Source organism: Stenella coeruleoalba, assembly GCF_951394435.1.
Source record: "Stenella coeruleoalba genome assembly, chromosome: 6".
Classification (NCBI taxonomy): Eukaryota; Metazoa; Chordata; class Mammalia; order Artiodactyla; family Delphinidae; genus Stenella; species Stenella coeruleoalba.
This window is the reverse complement of record NC_137151.1, coordinates 43,840,479-43,861,783: the sequence shown is the minus strand read 5'-3', so window position 1 is coordinate 43,861,783 and position 21,305 is coordinate 43,840,479. Positions and strand designations below refer to the sequence as shown.

The window sequence follows — 21,305 nt, the reverse complement described above, 5'->3', positions numbered from 1 at the left end:
GATGTTGTTTTAGTCGATGCAAATAGTCTTAACATTAAATAATCTGGATCAAGCTCCTCATTTCTGCTTAAGGAATAACTTAATATGATTAAAATACTAAGTCACTCTTTTGGTGGGGTGCTAATTACAATTGATACATAAAATTTTGTTCTTATCTCTGCAGCTGCACTGAGCCCTCATTATATGATAGGAGTTTTAATGTGACAACATGAGATTCAGTCAAGTTTTGTCAAGGGTGGTCAGGACCTCATTAAGGGCGGAGTTTCAGGTTCAGATGCCAACAAGTGCTAGTCAGCAAACTTAAATTTGAATGAAGTCTGTTTGTTACAAGACCAATAGGGGGTGAGGAAGATCTCAGGGATCAGGAGAACGAATACAAAATTGGAAGGACAGCTGCTATGAAGCCCACCTACTTGCTGCCAAGTAGCAATGTGTGTTCACTGTTACCAGCTCTTAAGAATTCTTTTTTCCTAGAAATTTAGATTTTTTAAAACGTGAAATCTCTCAATTTTTAAATGTTTGTAATCAATTCAATATTTTTTGAGTTACTGTGGTTTACAAATGTGCCATATCTGGCACAGAGGCATCTAGTAAGTAAATTTTGTTTGGAGGCAATCTCATTTATAAGGTAGAGTTACAGCGTAGGGTCTAGCAAAAGTTCCATGTGTTTATAACTGAAAACCTCCTCTGCTTACAGGTTCTCCTCCCCTTATATCAAATAGCACCAAATTCTCTGAAGATTTCATACAGGAAAATAAATGTATTTTTAAAACTGTGTGTGTTTATGATTTCAAACTTATTTTCTTTTATGACTCCCTCTAAACACAATTTCCTAATGAGAACCAGTACCCTTAAAGATTTTCTTGCTATGTGTGTGTCTTCTTATCCATATTAAACATTTTATATAGTTCAGAAAATAAGGCATCAATCCTTTTTACCGGCTTTACCTCTTACTGTTTTCAGATGTATACCCAGATCAAACACAAATTAAAAGACTTTAGGTTGAAAATGCAACATGCCAGACACATAATCAAGGACTTCACTCAGACATATGTCAGCCATGGTGAGAAGTCCGCAAACAACTAGACCACAGATTCAAAACTAGAGTTGTTCACAGCTCTTTCAACTAGTACACAAAAGTTTAGCTTGCAATTACCATACATAACATCCTAAGGATGGGTCTAGTGACAAAGCCACAGGGCAGCCTGGGTGACTTTCAGATTACTATATTTTCTTTTAGACCTTACAGGCCTAGAGTCCTGAGTGAATTTGCTTGGGCAGTTTAGCTCATTTGTCTCCCACTCTTTTCTTATCAATTCTCCAGCTTTTGAAAACATCCTTTCACCCTTTCTGCACCTCCTTTTCCTGGCTTTCTTTCTGGTCTGGGTTTTGCTTAGGTTATTTCATCACTATGTAGTAACATAATTTTTTTCAAAGCCTAAACTCTCCCTTATTTGAGAAAAGCTTTCAGTATGTTGTTAGCTCACTGTTTTGTATGCCATAAAAAAATGACTGATACTGTGGGAACATTCCAATCATTATTGCTGTTACCAGATTTTCCATAGTTATTCAATATCTTAAGCTTGAAATTATTCATTTTCCCTCGGTGTACATTTTTTGGACTGAAGTAAAAAGATTTTACATAAATATTTACTTTGTCCATTAAATTAGTGGTCATTTGTAAAGGAAATAAAGCCAATGAAAGCCTGGCTTTTCATTTCTCACAACACAACTAATAGTTGAGATTTTCTTTCTCATTTTAGACAATTAATAAAGCCTTGTATTCATCTAGCACTTTCAAAGATATTCCTCGCCATGACCTTACTTATATTCCCCAACTATTGTAGGCAGAACAAGAAATATCACCACCACTCTTCTGAAAGGAAACTGAGGAACAATGGATGGGAGGCACTGCATTAGAAGAAACCGTGAATGTTGCCAGATGAACAGGTAACCAGCCACATACATGCTTAAGGTATCTGGATGCTAAAACAACCTGGGAAAAATTCACAAATCCCATTGAATGGGGTGGCAGTAGCAACTTAACGGTGGTAATAGCTTCATGATACTGAATTTGTTTTTAGTTACTAGGCCAGAGATGATTCTCTACTAACTTCTCAGGTCTGTTTCATTATCCTTTAGAATTAGCATGCTCCCCCTTTTCCCTCTTAGATACTGTGGTTCACTCTTCCCAAAATGGAACAGCCATACTTTTACCTTATATTTCTTATTTTCTTTTTTCGATTAAGAGCTATGTCTACCATATTCAATTCAAAGTCCTCCATTTTCTACCAGATATGTAAAGACATTTGGCACCACCATATGTTCCCATTTCAGTTTATTTGCTCATGTAACCGTTCGTAAAATTTCCTATAGATAATTATAAGACAGGAATGATTTGAGTCACAGGAATAAAAAATACAAGTAATACCCATTCCATAACTTTAAAAGTTACCAATTCTAGGGATTCAGACATGTCAGTAGTTGATTACAATACAAAGTTAGCCAATACTTGATTGCAATACAAAGTCAGCATCCTAAAAAATATTAACCAGGTGCAATGGGAGTAAAGGAAGGAGAATTATCTGTGCCTTGAAAAAAAAATGACAAAAGTTTTACAAAGCAGTGAATTCCCTTAGGGTTTTCTAGGATGAATAGGGGCTAGAAGCCTGAGAGAAAGACCTTTCTGACAAAGAGAACCACATGGCAAAAGAATATGTTTGAAAGAACATGCCCTACTTGGGTAATGCTGAGAATGGACTAGGGCATAAGGAAGTGAGGTGCAAACTAAGGCTGGAATTTAATGTCATGCTAAGACAGTTACACTTTCTCCTAAGGACAATGGGTAGCCTTTGGAGGCTACTAAGAAAAAAGAGAGGAATGAGCAATTTTGTGCTATGGAGTATAGGTAACTTGTGGCAGCATAAAGGATAAAAGGAGAAAGCAACCAAGGATGCCACTTAGGAAGATGTTGTAAGAGGTCACACCAGTCTTTCACAGCTTGAATTACAAGGTCAATCAGTGTAATTATTCCCTTGCTTACAATCCCAACTCCTTGGCCTCTCTTGCTGCTTTATTGTACTCTCTGACAAATCACAACAGTAGGTCAATACAACTCTCTCCCTGCTCTATGCCTGCCCATGGCTGGAGGAAAACACAAACCTGCAACTTATTCTTGCCTTAAATTCTAAACAAGATCCTTAATGTTGTCAGACACACATGCTATGCTTTTCTCATCTCACTCTCCTAGTTTATTGCATCCTTCTCTCTACCCCGAACTCCAGCACTTGCCCCAAATCCTATGTCCAGGGGATTACCAGACTTCCCACTCCATTGAGAAAGCTGAAGCAGTGAGAAGAGAATTCTCACAAACTCTGAATACCACATCTACCCACCTACCAGCAACTGAAACCATCTAGCTCTGTTACTAATAATTTATGTGTGTGATATAGATTCATATATAGAAAGATAAGAGAAATCTGGGTATGGATGGATCTAGACAGAACTCATAGTTATAGATATAACTGGTGTTCCTAACTAAAGTCAACTCCTCCATTTGTATACTAGATCCAGTTCTTTCCCACTCCAACATATACCATCAGTTTTTTCCTACAAACATCATTTTATCCCTCTACATAGTTCCATTATCCTATAAACATGCTGTTATTTTTTTCCATCTTAATCCCTCTAAACCCTATTTCCCTTTTCAGTTATTAATCTAAACCTGTGCTCCTCTTTATAGGAAATTTCCTATAAGTGTTCAAACTTTCTCTCACCAGTTTCTCTATGCCCATCCTCTCTGAAGCCCACTAGAAACACCATAAACACTGCTTTGTCAAGATCATGAATTATCTCCACATTGCCATTTGCATTGCCTAGTTCTTAGTTTCTAGCATGCTTGATCTGAAAGCACTTTCCCCACTCACCTTCCAGACACCCACTCCCTTGATTTTCCTCCGACTTCACTATTTCCTTCTTCCCAGAGTCTCCTACTAGTTTTTCTTCCTCTCTTCGCCTTCATAATGCTTGCCAAAGGACTTGCTCATAGAATTGATTCTCTTTTTGGCCTATACTCACTCCCTTGAAGACCTCATTCAGGCTTGTGGCTTTAAATATCACCTGTAAGTGGATGTTCCTTCTAAAACAGTCCTTCTAAAATTGAGATTCTACATTTCGGAGATTTAATTCCAGTCTTCTGCACCTACAGACATTTATATAAATAAAAGTTGGAGGCAGTTTGACATGAATATAAACTCAAATGCCTATTAATGAGCTAAATACTTACTAAGTAACCCTTCTTAAACCAGATTTTCACATCAAAGCTATTATCCTATGTTTTTCTCTCCTCTGGATTCTAGTCAAAAGGAGAGAGAGGTAGGAAAAATAAAGGGTTAACTTCCATGAAGAGAAAACAATTTCTTTCATATGATCTACTTTTTTCTCCCTTCCCAAAAAAGACTTCTACAGGAAATGGAGTCAGAGTTCTACAGAAACCAACTTAGAAAAAAAAGAACCATTCTCATAAGATACTCATCTGCTGACAATCAGGAAAAAAAAAAAAAAATAGAATTAATTGATTGGTTGAGAATTCTTTGGTGAAACATTTATAAAGCATGAGAAATTTGCATAGTTGCTATTTAAACAGGCTAGATAATAACACTTTCTAAGAAAATGAATGGGGAAGAAAAAGCCTTTTTAACCGTGCGGCTGCATATATTTATATAATCTCCAAACTGCAAATCAACTATGAATTACTCATTATTTGAGTATCTATATATTCCAACAGATATTTGCTATTGCCAAGATGTCTTTTTCATACAGTTGAAGTTCAACTGTATTTGTATTTCATGCAGTTTTGCTGTCCACATTGATACCCATTGAAAAGTGATGACTATTTAGAAATTTTAAAGAATTTTTTTCTAATTTGGCTGACCAAGTTAACAGATGTCTCATGTAAGACTTTTTATACTAATTCTTCCTGATGTTAGCAACATTTCAAGATAAAGACAAAATTACCCTCTGCCACCTCTCAGCTTGACAGAGCTGCTAATCCCTTTTTACTCAGTTTCTACATTTGAGGATTTTTAGATCTTCATAACCTACTCTGTTTCCTTGTTGGGAAATGCCTGATCTGTTGTCAATTTTAAGTAACTAAGTCATAAATTTTTGACTTGATCCACACTTTAATGGAGAAGAGTCAAACAGTTCGAAACTTAAGCTGCTGACCTTGGTATTAAGTGTAATTTCCAATAAATTAACTCTGGGCATGTGTATGAAGAGAGAGAGGCTTCTCGATGATTTAGGTGTTGTACTCCCAGTCTGTAGACGGTAAGACATAATAAGGTCTTTTTGCCCCCTTTTTATTCCCATTTTCCGCTTGCCTTGTATTAATTTCACTAATACAACAAATATAAGATTTATATAACAAAGTTACCATTTCTTTGGGGATATTTACCAACAGCTGACATCAAGGCCTCACAATAGGAAAGAGGTGAAAATTGTTTGCTAAAATGAAATATTAGGGCTATAAAACATTTTAATTATACACACTTAAGAATTCCCACTCAGAATTATCTGAAGGCTCCTGCCTCTCTTGAATCCAAGTCTGCTCAGCTTTCATAGGATTCCTTCATTCCCTTAAGGTCATGTTTCAACAATAACAAACTAAAAGATAAGCTGTTAAATACTTGAACAACGAAGTTTTAATTTGGACATAGTGCCAAGTTACTAATTTCTCACCCTTATCCCCACTTAATTGACTGACGGAGCCTAAATGGACTAGTGGATGCAATCTCAATTAAACATTACTTGGGGTAGGAAAGTAATGCCCATGTTTTCAATATAGCAAGGCAATAATGTAGGAAATTATTCTGGCCTAATCTTGCAGTTTTCAACCATGGAACTCAAAGAGGACCCAGGCTTCCATGCTAGAGAAATAATTAGCTTCTTGGAAGGTTGTCTATGATTGTTTCAGAAGTTTTGAACAAAACCAAACAAGATAAAACAAAACAGACAAACACTAGATGATTAGTAAATACAAGCAAACCCATAAAGCAATGTCCCCAGGGTTAGGAAGCAAAGGTGTAAGCAAATCCTAGAAGAGGTGTTCCAGTGGATCTGGCCATGTCAAGGCCCTCTGTTAAGACATTCTCAGTACAGGTTCCTGTGGGATTCCACCCTGACCAGCGTGGGATTTTGCCCAGACTTAAACTTTGACCTCAACCATTTTGATAGAAACTTCTTCATGGAGGGGGGAATTTTTACTAAGATTAGGAAAGATGAAGAAGCTGACCTGAAATTAAAGGGAGTGGAGCATAGTTGACAGCAGAGCCTCTGGAGTTGGACTGCTGGGTTAAGACATCCAATTTTTCTGAAGAGTAAATGAGATCTAGTCTATAAAGCATATATCACAGTGCCTGGCATATACTACACCATCAATAAATATTATTAATATCATTATTATTGAGCCAAGACTAAACGAATATTTGAGCTTTAATTCTATAACAATCAAATCTATCCTTTAACCATGGGCATAGAAATGTTAAATAAGACAGTTTTGACCTCAAAAAAAGACAAGAGTAAACACACAATTACTATGCAACAAGTTAATTGCTATGCTAGAGGTTAGCACAGAATCTTCTGGGAGCATATGGGTATAGGGGATTTTTTCCTGGAAAAAATAATTATGCCCCAAATACAGTATTACATTCTGTGAATAGACATCAAATATGTGGCTCTGCCCCTTAAGGACATGGTAGAGTTTAGGTCAACTGAAGTCTCAACTCAGGCTTTGTAGTTTCAAGGTCACTGGTGTTTGCGTAAAATGTGACTAAATCACACTCACCCCCTTTAGTTCTTCCAGTCTCCCTCCAATCATTGATTTCATTGTTTCCCTTTAAATCCTAACAGTCTTAAAACAGTCCTATGGAGAAAAAAAATTTTTAAATCAGTAATTTAAATAAAAGGAGTTATATGAACTCCACATTTCTCAAAAGAATCTCCTTCATGTACACATGAATTATAGTTAAAATGTGGCCCCAGTAGCATCTGGAAGGAAATTCCAGTGTGGCATATAATTTACTCTCTGGCTCTAAGATTATTTTCTCTATATTTCTGATATCTTTAATATATTAACTGTAATTAAATTCTTATGAATGTGGAGTAGGTAAAAACACCTTGGTGCCTCTCAAAACTTCATTTGATGAATAATGTGAAAAATACATCCCCTCAACACCTGCTGAGTTCCAACTATAAAATAAAACTGGTAGTAGCAATTTTAGATTAGCATTCAACAATTACCTTACATTTATTAGTTCTTTTAAATGTTTTATTAGAATTGAAACAACCAATATTTGCTCATGTTTCATTAAATCCCATTTTCAATGTTCGGCTCAAACCTAGTGATAAAGGAGGGTCCTTTGAGCTTAGTGGTAATATCATCTAAGCCTGAAAATAACAGAAAAGACTTCAGAGTCAACATCTCTTTGGTCTAAGGTAACAAGAATACCTGAATAATTACTCAAAATTATAATACTAATAAAACATGAATAAAGAACCACTTACAGTTCATCCGGTATGAATTATTTTAAGCATGTCTAATAAAAGAAAGCTTTAAAAGAGCATTAGCAGAATTTATTTAATTGCAATGTGTGCAGGGCAGTGTTATATTATGTACCTGTGGCTTTTCAGAATCACACACAGTCTTGTGTTTAATGTGTATAATCAAACAAGAAAATAATAAAACTGGAAACTATTCTTCAGTGGTAAATTTTTGCCCACTGAGCTGTCAATTGTGGATGGATTCATGATTGATCAGAATAATACACAATGGCACAGTGTAATTCTTTAGTGTGATGTTGTAAAATGGAGTATTGCTTCTGTTATTTTATCCAGTTTGCTTTTATATGACAGGGTTTATTGTGCGTTATGTTGTAGCTCATTCCTCTGTTCACAATGCCTACTGATGTGTAATTATGACTTGTCTGAACTGTAAGAAGGAGCAGAAAGTGAAAGGAAATCTGCAAGCACGCTTGATTTATGAGTCCTGATACTATATTACAGTCCTAATCTGCCTGCTTAACTTAGCTTCGGGCTAACTTACTGTATAACATGCTTATGATTAGCACTGTAGCAAGTTGTGGAAGATTTACTCTGAAGGAGCTACTAGACTTTTTTTTTTTTTAATGATTTAGCCATTATTTCAGTTACAGGTAAGGCAATAAATTATTTCTTTTATAAAGACCTCGTGTCAAGGAATAACCATTATGAAGGCATTTTTATGTGGTAAGAAAGATCAGTGTGGGGAATGTTTTTTCTGCGTTAAATATCTTAAAGTTATTGGTTATGTTTTATGATAAAACCAGGCATATTCCTTTTCTTCTTGTTTTTTCATATACAGTAGCTTTTGCCTGGTGCTATAATTGCACTATGAGAATATCTATTTTGATCCAGGGCATCTGATTTTTTTTGCAAGAGTAGCCAAAAATAGAAATACTGTGGATGAGCAAATGAAAGCAAACCCATAAAGTAATGACCTCAGTGTCAGCAAGGAAAGATGTAAGCAAATTTGCCTTTTTTAATCACCATTCGCAAAGACAGATACAGCTGGAGTTAAGCATCACAGTACCGTTATTGAATCCTAGCATATTCAATTCACATGCTTTTAGTAAATTAAAGTTATAAATTACCCTTTGTTTCCTCAGCCAATTTAAATCACCAATAAGAAAAATACTCTTCTCCAAAGCTTATTTGTGACCAGGTTTTGTTAAATATCTAGCAGAAAAAAAAACTTGAAAAATCATCTGTAGCTCATACTTCGGTATGAAATAAACAGCTCTGATTGAGCATAAGGACATGCAAGCATCTCTGAGTCATTACAGAAATATCTCTAAACAATATCCATGAGATGGGTATTCCAGAATTTTAAAAAATCCTGTCATTTATATCATCTTATTTTTAATTGTCTTTTGTTCAGCTTGGATTCTATTTCCCTATTTTCTATTCCTCCTGAATATTGCTTCTATAATCAGCAAAACATGGGTTTTAAGATCCAGTGAACTGAAATATAAATTATTAACTGATTACTTCATGATAAAAAACAAAGTTCCAAAAGAGTAGCATAGAATTGAACTCGTGGTGGACAACAGAAGGGCTGTGATTGTGAACACAAGTATCCTTAAGCTTATACAACTTTGGAAAAGTTAGTCAGAACAATGATCTTTTGTAATGAACAATACACCCTATTAAATTCTGGATTTGCAAGAAATGCTTTGCAATATTTTTGGTCATTCCATGCTGAATAATTAGTTCATTTTCTATTTCTTGGCACAAAATGTCAGCCTTATTTTGGACTTCTTGAGGTGAATTCATACTAAGAACCCTTCAAGTGCCATAATATCATTTAGTAAATTTGTGACTGAAGAGGGGGATTTTTCTCGTTTGGGCGTCATTGCAGATAGCGTCTGCCAGAATGTGCAGATGATATTTACTGAACTAAAGGTCTAACTAGTGGGAGATAGCCCTAAATATGTACTTCCTCTACCAATTATCGAATTAAACTTGATTCTTAGCCATTCCAATGAATTGTAGCTGGAAACCAAAGCGGTTTAGATGCACTTTGGATTCAAGTCGACTTCTTTTAATTTGGTACTTGTGAACTGTTTCTCTAATGATTTAACTATCAGTGGAAAATGAGAGATGGAGCCGCATTCTATTAGAATGAGCCCATAAACCAGGTACTGTTCTCGCTACACCAAATATTTCAAGGCTGGAATAGCTCACCCTCAGAACAGACAAGAAGTCTCCTCTATGCAACCATCCTAATCAGTAAGAACATCATTCTCTTGAATGGATGGGTCTAAAAGAGTAGTTATCAGTTTTCTGATGATAAAAATCATGAACTAAAAATAAAAGTAAAATTACCCTGGGTAGGAACTGTTGGTTAGCATATTTTCAATGACAATCTCTCCTCTATTACATCCAAAGAAACTACACACAGTCTCAAGTGACCATATATTTAACTACAACTCAAGGCATACCTTATTAATTCACCTGAAATGGTGATATATTTATTTAAAACTCTGAAACATATATTTTACTGCCTTTCACGAGCTAAGGTCTCTTACCAATTATAGTCTCTGTACTCAAGAGCTTGGGTCTGATTCTCCAGTCTTCACTCAATCAAACTTCCCATGGCCATCAGTGCTTAGCACAATCAGGTTGTCATAACACTGCTTAGGAGGCTGTCCTTGGTGAAAACTCATACAATGTGCACATTTGCAATAGTCCTTATTACCAGTAGGCAAAAACAACTTCATGAAGTGAAAAATTTGATAATTTACCGGAGTTTTTCTTCCAGAGAATAATTAGAATAACCTTAGTTTTCTTCTAGTCAGATTTCTAAACAGACGAATTTGAATTAACAAGAAGATAGCAAGGCATCTTTGGCTGATAATCACATTATACAGTAATAAATGAATCACCAACCTTAGAAAAGTCATCTTACCCAGCTGCTTCACTAGCAAGCATTGCTGTTTTCTCTCCAAAAGAGCCTTGGACCAGATATCAGAAAATCTGGATTCAGTTCCCTTCTCCATTACATATTTCCGAATCTTTGACATGTCATTTCACATTTATTTATCTTTTAATATGTATTAATAATTGCCTTAAACACAGGATTTAGTGAAAATTAAAAGCAAAAAAGTAGAATTTCATAAACTGAGATCCATATATATATAAACATATCCATATATATTATATATGTAAATAAGTTACATATGTGTGTATTATCACCATCATCACCATGATCATCTTATTATCATCTCATTGGACTTTCCATCTCAAATTGCTTCCCTTAAATGATGTTGCCATCACAGCAGCCACTCAGTTTCCCAGACCCTAACCTAATCTTCTCTGGTCACACCATGTACACAGTAATCTTAACTTATAGGCTTCAGGGCCTCTCACTAAACCCCTGAAGTGCAATTCCTCTCCAACATACCTAATTTTCTCTTACTCCTGTATGGAAACAAGCTATCATATCTGGAAGAGTTTCTTCTCCAACATTCTTACTCGACTCCTTTGGAGGGGAATTTAAAATCTATATCCTCTGAGAAATCTTTCGCAATTAATAGAGATTTGTTATGCCATTTGCATCATCCCGTGTCACCTAATCAAGTCTAAGCCCTGTGTATAAACAACGATAGCAGTGCAGCTTGTGAATCCAATATTATTTTTGTTCCTTCCTACTGAATTTGTTATTTGATGCGCATTATAGTCATGCCTGCATTTTTGTTAACTCTCAAAGACTAAATAAAGAACTAAGACTAGCCACGCTCAGGGAGCATGTCATATTACAGTGGAACTGTGCCTTTCCAGTAGATGCTGGCTTTCCTTTTCCTGATAATCACTCAGTGGAAAGCCACATTTACTAGAAATATTTAGATAATTTGTATTGACCATTTACTTGGGTTAACTTCTGCAAATTTAAAAAAAATTAATGAGAATCAGAAACCTATAATTTAAGCAATAACTTGTACAGGTGGAAATCTTTATAAAACTATATTCAGTAGGCTTTGAAATTTTATTTTTCAATCAACAATGAAAAGTAACATATTACAAACTGAAGGCTTAAATTTTAGCAACACAAAGTAAAACTCAGGCTATTTCAGGAAGATGAATAAAATAAAATAAGTTTAGTCATACAACACGAGCACTTACTGTACATAATGGAATACATATGTGTGTGTGTGTGTATATATATATATATATATATATATATATATATATTTTTTTTTTTTTTTTCTGTACGCGGGCCTCTCACTGTTGTGGCCTCTCCCGTTGCAGAGCACAGGCTCTGGACACGCAGGCTCAGCGGCCATGGCTCACGGGCCCAGCTGCTCTGCGGCATGTGGGATCTTCCCGGACTGGGGCACGAACCCGTATCTGCTGCATCGGCAGGCGGACTCTCAACCACTGCGCCACCAGGGAAGCCCGGAATACATATATTATTGTTTTATACAGAAGTAAAACAATCATGGCCCTAAACTCGGGAAGAATATAACATTTATAGTGAAGGCTGTCCTTGTCATATGGTTTTTATTAAGGATGGTGATCATTATCATCAGTGTCTATCTGAAAGTAATACTGTGCTAAGTACCTACCTTAGTGGCTTGCAACAAATAGATATTCATATACCTGTCATTCTCTGGCTATTTCTATGCATCCAAGCATCTTACCTGTCTCTTGGACTGCTCTTGCTGTCAAAAACATAAAAAAGGATATGCAATTACAATCTGAAAAAGAAAGAAAAAATACTTTTTGGCAGTGTTGTTGTTTTTTTTTTAACTGCTTATTCCCAAATAATTGTGTCTTCATGCTGGTTACCATCTTATGCCTGAACTGGAAGAAAAATCTTTGCTAGATGGGTGTGTATGTGTGTGTGTGTATGTGTGTGTGTGATAAAAATTCTTTGAAGATAGGAATTGGGTCCTACTCAGTTATAAATCAACAAGGCCAAACAAAGGCAGTGTACGTAGTAGGCACATAAAAGATTTTTATTGAATAAATGAAGTAATTTAATTAATCTTAAATTTTCTTTCTATTCTATATTATGCTGACTCTGTTCCACACTAATAGCATGAGAAATGAATGGCTGATAAAACTTTTTATCAGTTCCATACTAATGGTGCTAAATGCTTCGTGGTTCCTCTCTATATAGGACATGCTTCAAAGATAAAAATTACAAATGCATGTCTTATGTGTGCCCATTTTTATTTCTTTAAAGAAATTTATGAATCAAAAACTCTTCAGAAAGGATTTAAAGTAAACTAGAAATCCATATACTTTACAAAATAATATGCATACCCACTTATATTTATGGATAAAGGTGTGATGGCTATGTGAAAGCCCTAATTTAATTACACATCTTTTATCATATGTCTCAGCATTATCTTTAACCAAAAAGGGCATGTTTCTCAATAGCATCTCTTTGGTTGATTGGTTTCAATAATAAGCGTGCTGAAAGAATCTTTATCTGTTATGCCATCCAAAATCTTCCCAAAGTCTCCCTTGATCAAAATATAATGGTGCTTAAATATGTTAGGCAACATGTACTCTACCTATTTGCATTATGTCAAATGAACTGGATCATTCCAATATGGTGTCGCATGTGCATGGAAGCCTGTAGCATTTTATAACAGGTGTTGAGGAAATGTACTTGACAGAGATATTGACAGTAAGGTCATATGTAAGCATAAACACTGAAAATATCAAGAAAAGTATATAGCCATTAGTGGCACAAGAAAGAAAAAAAACAATGTATAGGAGGAATCAGCTGTGGTCTCCCCCAAAACAAATACAACAACAACACACACACACACACACACACACACACACACACACATTTTTAAAAGACGTTTATTTTGCCTCACAATACTCATTCTCTCTTTCTCTCTCTCTCTTATTCATTCTCAAATACGGAGAAAGAGGGGGAGGTCATTACATGGCAAAAATAAAACCTACAAAGACAAAGGATATATATGAAGCAACACAGAATAACTGTTCTCTTAATGTTGTCAGCATGCATTTAACCTCCATCAGAATATTTAAAACATCTGATTGGTATTTTGGTTATTGATACGTAAGTCTCCCTCACTAGATAATATACATCCTCTATTTCTGAATTCTTTGTAACACCTAAAATAATGCTATTAAACATAGTATGTGTTCAGTAAATATGTTTTCCACCTGAATCTACTAATTTAAGAATTTAATACTTAAATTTTAATTTAAGTATTAAATCTTAAATACTAAGATTTAATACTAATCTTAGTATTAAAATGTAATACCAAGTTTAGTCAGTCTACTGAAAAAAACCCCAATTGTCTAATGGTTTATAGATGATTTAGTAAGGAAAAGTTCAGAAGAAAGATCTTAAATGTGACATAAGTTTTGTTGACAGTTAGCCTAGGATACCAATATGACAATTATATTAATATAGAACTAGTCATAAATTCTAACATTTATGTCCTAAAACTTTTGTCTTTACGTAAGATTTTAAATATATAGTCATAAAATACAAATAAAAAGTTTGGAATTTTAAAAAAGTATCTTAGATCTATTAAGTGCAAATGAATTTTAAAATGTACTTACAAGGTATAACAACACAATGTCCCAAAATCATGATATCTATGTATACATAAAAGCCTTTTCAGTCGTTTTAAATAAACTTCAGGAATGTTTTCCAATTCTCAGCGAGGCAAGCATTCCAATTTTCTGCAATATTAGCAGGGGTAACTAATGATGCCTAATTTTTGCCTGTAGTATTTCCTTCAATCTGCTTGTGCACTTTCAGTTTCTCTGGCAGCAGAAGCGTTTGTAAATTTTCTGGTCACTAAGCACTCAAGTACAATTGTAAGTGATCAGCTTGCAATTGGCCAGCGAGGAGAAAATATAGAAAAAAGAATGCTTGCACATATTTATAAATAAATGTCCATAAAAATCTTGAAAGCTCTATGTGCATGAAATGTTTGTTCTGTCTACTACCTTATTTTATCTAAAAAAGCTAGATGTTTATTTGAGAGAATATATTTCTTTAGTTTAGAAAAATAAAATCACATATTTTGAAGGAGCTTTATTATATTCTATGTTTGAGAAACATCTTACTCTCAATGATTGCCCCATTTCCCATTTATATTTATTTACTTTTGATAAAAAGTGCTATTTAAATTACAGTAAAATACAAAATGGTATCTTCTCATTATCTACCTTACAAGTCAAATATTTCAAATAATACACATCATAGATTAAAATGATCTTTCCAAACCTTGATATTTTTGTAATATATTTATCAACACAGCAGAGATGATATGAAAGTGCAGTTTTAATGAGAATATGTCCAACATTTAGAACTTCAAGAAATTAAACGTTTACACAGAGAATATTTAGTAGAGGTAAAACTGTGCCATATTTTAAACTCAAGAAAAGCTGATACGGATTCATTTTAAACATCATAGTCACACCAAATTAAATCATTGCCCAGAACCTTCACAGTACCTTTTGGTTAGGCTGCACAGGGAAAGGTTCAATTCCACCAAGACAGCCTTGTCACAGGGCAACTTTAGAGATATCATTCGTAGAAACAAGCTTCCCAGAGAGTGGCTGTCATCATTCCCTGCACTGCATACCCAGTGCCAAAAAAAGTAGTAAAACATGCAGACTCAGGAACCTCAAAATGAAGGATCCCCTAAGATAGTCAAAGAGCTTGTGCTGTGAATGAATGAATGAGTGAATGAGAGATGTTGTTTCTGGATAATTCACAGATCAGCTTTTATCCAGACTCCTTAACACTTCAAAGATGACATTCCATGTGCATGCTTAGCTCATGTGTGTGTTTGTCACTTGCATTTGAATCTTATTCAACTGATAAATCGTGAGGGTGCATTATTCAGCTGAGAGGATCTCTAAACACATAGGGCTTTGGTGAAACTGAGGTGCCAAATTAGCTTTAAAAATATCTTACATTATCGCTTAATTTTATGTTTTCATTGAAGCCCAGTCGTGCTGGCTGCCATTCAATAGGCTACAGAAATCTGATAGATGATGAATACAGGGATATTACAAATGAATGAAAACTTGCCAACTAAAAGGAAACACGCTGGTTATTTTTACCTAAACAGAGTACAAATGTCCTTTTTAGCTTCCTGTTACTAAAAATCACACACCCTGATTCACAAACTCTTCTTTCATATTTTCAGGATATTTTAAATGATAATCTTAATGTGACAGAGACAAAACAGAGCCTCAGAGAGCATAGAATGTCCTTGGTGTTATTTAGAAAGAGTGTCTTCACTAGGCAGCAGAGAGACCCCTCTGGGAGCACAACTAGGCCAGCAGAAGGTGCCTTTAGAAGAAAATACATGTGCCACTTTCCTGAGTCAGGGGCTGTCCTGCTCCAAGGTCTGGCAGGTGGAGCATGGTCTAGTATGGATTTCAAACCTCCTTTGCTCCCTCTGCCTGGAGAATTTTCTGCCACACAAAAGCTGCACAACTGTAAAAGGTGGTCCTAAATAAAAATAATTAACATCTTTGCAACTGCTTGCCAATTTCTGCCTTCTAATAATAATCTTTGTGGTGCCTAGTTCTGAGTCCTGAAAGAAAATTGGAAAGGTTAAATTGATTAACATTAGAAAGACAAGGTAAATCCAGGGAAGAAAGAGAAAGGGAAAAATTTATCTTGAAGGAAAGGGCCCAAAGATATAAAAAGAGTGTGAGGGAAGAGAAAGGGGAGTAAGATGGAAAAACCATTGAGTCTCATCAAGAAGCACATGACATCATCAAAGTGGGATAATTTGCCAAGGACTATGTGCAGAGGTGTGGTTGGAGTGTAGGGAAACCACAAGGAATCGATACAAGAATGCAGTGCTAACAGCCTCAGGGATGCTGTTTGCCCCTGGACCTGAGGGGAAGAAGTAGAGTTCAGAGTCCAGGACCTCAGGCTGCTTGAAGAAGGAGAGAAACTTCTGTCAATGGATCAGCCTTAGTGTTTATTCAAGGTGACCTTACAGGGAGGGAGCCAGGAAAGACAAAAATAACCTCACTCCCCTCCTGCCCACTGGTCACCTGAGATGCCTTCTCATTGGCCCAACCCAACAAAAGCCAGAGAACAAGGGATTCCCACCCGTTAGCCTTGTAAGTTAAGAGCAGGCTGGAGTAAGGCTGAAGTGGACAAATATCTCATGGGTCTAAAGCTTGTTTGTTTGTTTATTTTTTTTGTAAGAGGGATGAAAGGTAGAGGGAGAATGGGGGCATTGCCATCCTGTGAGACATTGTGAGGAACTAAATGAAGAGACTTTTTAGGATCTATCACTGTCAGGTGTATGATTCTTCCCTTAGTTATCTACTGCTGCCTAACAAATTACCTCAAAACACAGCAGCTTAAAACAGCAGATGTTTAACTTTTTTCTCTTTCACTCTTTTTTTAATTGAAGTATAGTTGCTGTAAAATATTATATGTTAATAAGTGTGCAATATAGTGATGCACAATTTTTAAAGGTTATACTCCATTTATAGTTATTATAAAATACTGACTATATTGTATGTTGTACAGTATATCCTTGTAGCTTATTTTACACCTAGTATTTTATACCTTTTAATCTGCTACCCCATACTGCCCCTCTCCCCTTCCCTTTCCTCACTGGTACCACAAGTTTGTTCTCAGTATCTGTGAGTCAGCTTCTTTTTTGTTATATTCATTAGTTTGTTGTGTTTTTTAGATTCTACATGTAAGTGATATCATACAGTATTTTCCTTTTTCTCTCTAACTTATTTCACTTAGCATAATGCCCTCCAAGTCCATCCATGTTGCTGCAAATGGCAAAGTTTCATTCTTTTTTTATGGCTGAGTAGTATTCTGTTGTGTATATATATATATATATATATATATATATATATATATATATATATATCACATCTTCTTTATCCATGCATCTGTTGATGGACACTTAGGTTGCTTCCATATCTTGGCTATTGTAAATAATGTAACAGTAGATGTTTATTATCTTACAGTTTCTATGGTCACAAATCCTGCTTGGCTTATCTGGGTGCCTCTGCTCAGTGTCTCTCACAAGGCTGCACTGAAGCATGGGCATGTGCTTCAGTCACCCCAAGACTTGACATCTGCTGTCTAGCTCACTCAGGTGGCTGTGGGCAGACCTCTGAAGATCCATTTCTAAGGTGACTCACGTAGCCATTCATGGGACTTAGGTTCTTGCTGGCTGTTGGCTGGAGACATCAATTTTTGATGGATGGAAGTTTCTAGAGGGCTACTCACAACATAGCAGCAGCTGGTGTCCCTCAGAGTAAGGGCTAAGAGAAAGGGACAGAGGGAGACAGCAAGAAACAGACAGATCAGGTCTTTTTGTAAGCTAATTTCATAGGTGACATTCCATTAGTTTTTTATGGAATTTTTTTATTGAGATAATTGTAGTCACGTGCAGTTGTAAGAAATTATATAGAAAGATCCCATGGGCCCTTTGTCCAGTTTCCCCCAGTGGTAACATCTTGCAAAACTACAGTAAAATATCACATCCTGGATATTGACATTGCCATAATCCATAGATCTTACTCAGATTTCTCCAGTTTCACTTGTATTTTGTTGCATATGTAGTTAATTCCAGACAATTTTATGACATGTGTACGTTTGTGTAACCACCACCATAGCAAGATACTGAACAGTTTCATCCACACATTATTTCTTATTTTGCTCTTTTATAATCATACCCACTTCTTTCTCCCCATTCTACTCTGCCCCTAGCTCCTGGCACCCACTAATCTGTTCTCCATTTCTGTAATTGTGTCATTTCAAAATTATTATATAAATGGAAGATTCAGTATGCAGCCTTTTGGGACTGACTTTTTTCACTCAATAAAATTCTCTGGAGATTCATCAAGCAGTATGTATCAATAGTTTGTTCCTGTTTCTTGCTGACTTGTATTCCAGGGAAGGTGTGTAACACTGTTTGTTTAATTATCAACCTTTTGAAGGACATGTAGGCTAATGTCAGATTTTTACTATTATGAATAAAGCTGCTACAAACGTTTGTGTACATGTTGTTGTGTGATAATAAGTTCTTATTTCTCTGAGATGCATGCCTAGTGGTGCAATTTCTGGTTAATTGCATGCTTAGTCTTATAAGAAATATCCCAACATTTTTGCAGTATTCTTTTTGTTAGAAGTGAGTTGCTAGATCTACCCACACTCAGAGGGAATTTATAACAAAAATGCATGCATAGCAGGAGGCACGGATCAGTGGGGGTCATTTTAGAGGTTGCCTAATACCTATCCTTGCTACCCCTTCAAGGTGTTTGAAGTTGTGTCTGTGTTTCTCTCAGATATGAAACCTTTTTATAAAATAGCCTTAAGGTGAAATCAAGCAGACCCAGATCGATTCAGGTTTGTGAAAATGCTTTGGGGAATTCTCCAATATTTCTGAATTTGATACTTCAGCTTACTCTTCTGCCTTTTGATTAGCAAAAGACTTAATTTGGGTCTATTTAAATATGGGATAGGTCTGTGCCTGGCTAAAAAGATCACACACATTAAATTGCTATGAAAGCTTCAAGATGAGAGCTGGGCTTTGGGGAGAGACAAACTTACTTCCCTTTCTTAATCTGACTCCTCTTCCAACCTACACCAAGTCTTTCTGTCCAGGTTAGCAATTTGAATCACACCATCACTCTGCAGCTGCCATCTGCCCCAGGCAGCATCTTCTGTCCCACCCTGGTCATCCTGGAGAGGACTTGAAACAGCGATTCCACACTTGTCTCCCACACCAATTTCTCTGATGATTTGGAGAACTTAAGTGCATAAGCACGGAGTGATGGTAAGGGCTTTTTTGTGCCTAATTCTGAATAAGGAAGATTAGTAAAAATTGAGTCAAATTGTTGTCACTCATAATGTGTACAACATAAATATTAATCTAAATATCACAATCAAAAATGCCCAAACAATATTATGCAATTGAGCCCAACATCTTAATAATATTCTTAACTTTTTAAAAGAGATAAGATTAAGAATAAATTTAGAAACAAATATTAACCTTAAATGTGAACATTCTATTCCAAACGAAGATGTGACTGGAAATAGTTATTTCTGTCTGTTAATTTCTCTCTTGCTTAACGTCACTATTGGTAAGTTCTCTTCAACCCTCATCATTCCCCACTCTATTCCTCACAGTGAAGGTCCACTGCTAAATCTTCCATAGAATGTATCCCATAGCACATCCTATTCATTGATCTAATCCATCTTACTTTTATCACACTCTGATTTTTTATTTTTATTTTATATTGGAGTATAGTTGATTAACAATGTTGTGCTAGTTTCAGGTATCACATCTTGCTTTTGACTCCTGTTTCTCTGCTGATTAACCTCAAAGTCACCTTATATTCAGACCATGGCCTCAGACATCAATGTAGTAAAAAATAGTGGAGTGGACATAACTCAAAATAAGGCAGGACAGGTAATCACAGCAAGTCCTGGGAAGTTAGAAAAAAGTCAGGTACAATCCCATTTACAGTTCAGACATCATGATTTTTATTTTCTCTAATCTACCATCCTTTTATGCTGCTAGGTCTTTATATACTTGTTTCCTTCTGCTTAAATATTCTTCTGCCCATGTTCACTTTGCTAAGTCTTTTCTGGTCACTATTCAAACATCCTTTCATGAGAAGCCATTCCTTGATCATCCAGACCAGGTTAGATACCTGGACATACACTTCCATAGCTCTTTGTCATGGCCGTTTGCAACATAAATCATCATTCTGAGCTCATGTCTAATGCCAGCTTCCCCACTAGCTTGTAAATCCTGGGGAGATAGGTAAAATATTGTTTTTATTTACTACTGTATCTCTACATTCAGCACAGTTACTGAATCATATTGAGTGTTCAATAAATAAATTTTAGGTGGTTAATCGTGTCTGAGTTATTCAGTGATAAAAGCCAATGAATTTCTCATAAAACAGGCAGAATTCCAAGCAAGAACCCTGTCAGGATGAGTAGATCTAAGAATGAGTAGCAGGAATCCAGTCACAAGCACTAAGATTCAAAAACATGTCTCTAAACACTAAGAAAATTGCACCAGGGAGAGAAAGATCTCTGTCACAGAGGGACCATGGCACTGGGTACCCCTGTGCAATGTACAAGGGTACATTGTATGTGTCAAGTTCCTAAAAAATGGAATGTAAGACATGAACTTAATTTCAAATAGTCTTAAGCCTAGTTAGAGGAACTGCATATTCCAAACAAAAATAAGATTTGTTTGATGCTGAGACATCATATTTTTTTCCACCTATGAACCAGATTTATTCCAGAGACCAAGCCAGTTTTGTGACTGAAGTTGAGACGTTAGTGAGACAACTCTGGGGATTGAAAGATTGTGTGCAAAGACGTCTAAGCTCACCACGATCTTTCCTATTATAATCAATCATTCTTCAAGCCCCTCTTATTGCACAAAGAGATAACTAAGGAATAGCTTCTTGGAGAATCTCAAAACTTACCCTCCCTTGGGATTTAATGTCTACAATTCACTTTTCACTATATCTCCAAAATTTTTCAGTTATGTGTGCATCATACATAAACTTTAATGCTTTCTTTTTCATCTGAGAGTATAAATGTTCATCAAAGTTATTTTTTTTTAGTTTGTCAATCTCTCAGATAGGTGTATACAACCACCCATACATGAGACAGTGGTGCTAGATGAATTATGCAACTGTGTACGAAGGATAGCTTACTGGAGATGTTAAAGATA

At 35.8% G+C, this 21,305-nt stretch overlaps 1 long non-coding RNA gene across 1 annotated transcript in view; it reads left to right on the top strand.

Annotated features, from left to right (window-relative positions):
* Positions 1–21,305, top strand: part of LOC307187907 — a 66,249-nt gene that overhangs the window by 13,297 nt on the left and 31,647 nt on the right. Inside the window, exon 3 of the long non-coding RNA XR_013828717.1 lies at positions 1,852–1,950. This is a non-coding gene — a long non-coding RNA (uncharacterized lncRNA). The remainder of the gene's footprint in view (positions 1–1,851; positions 1,951–21,305) is intronic.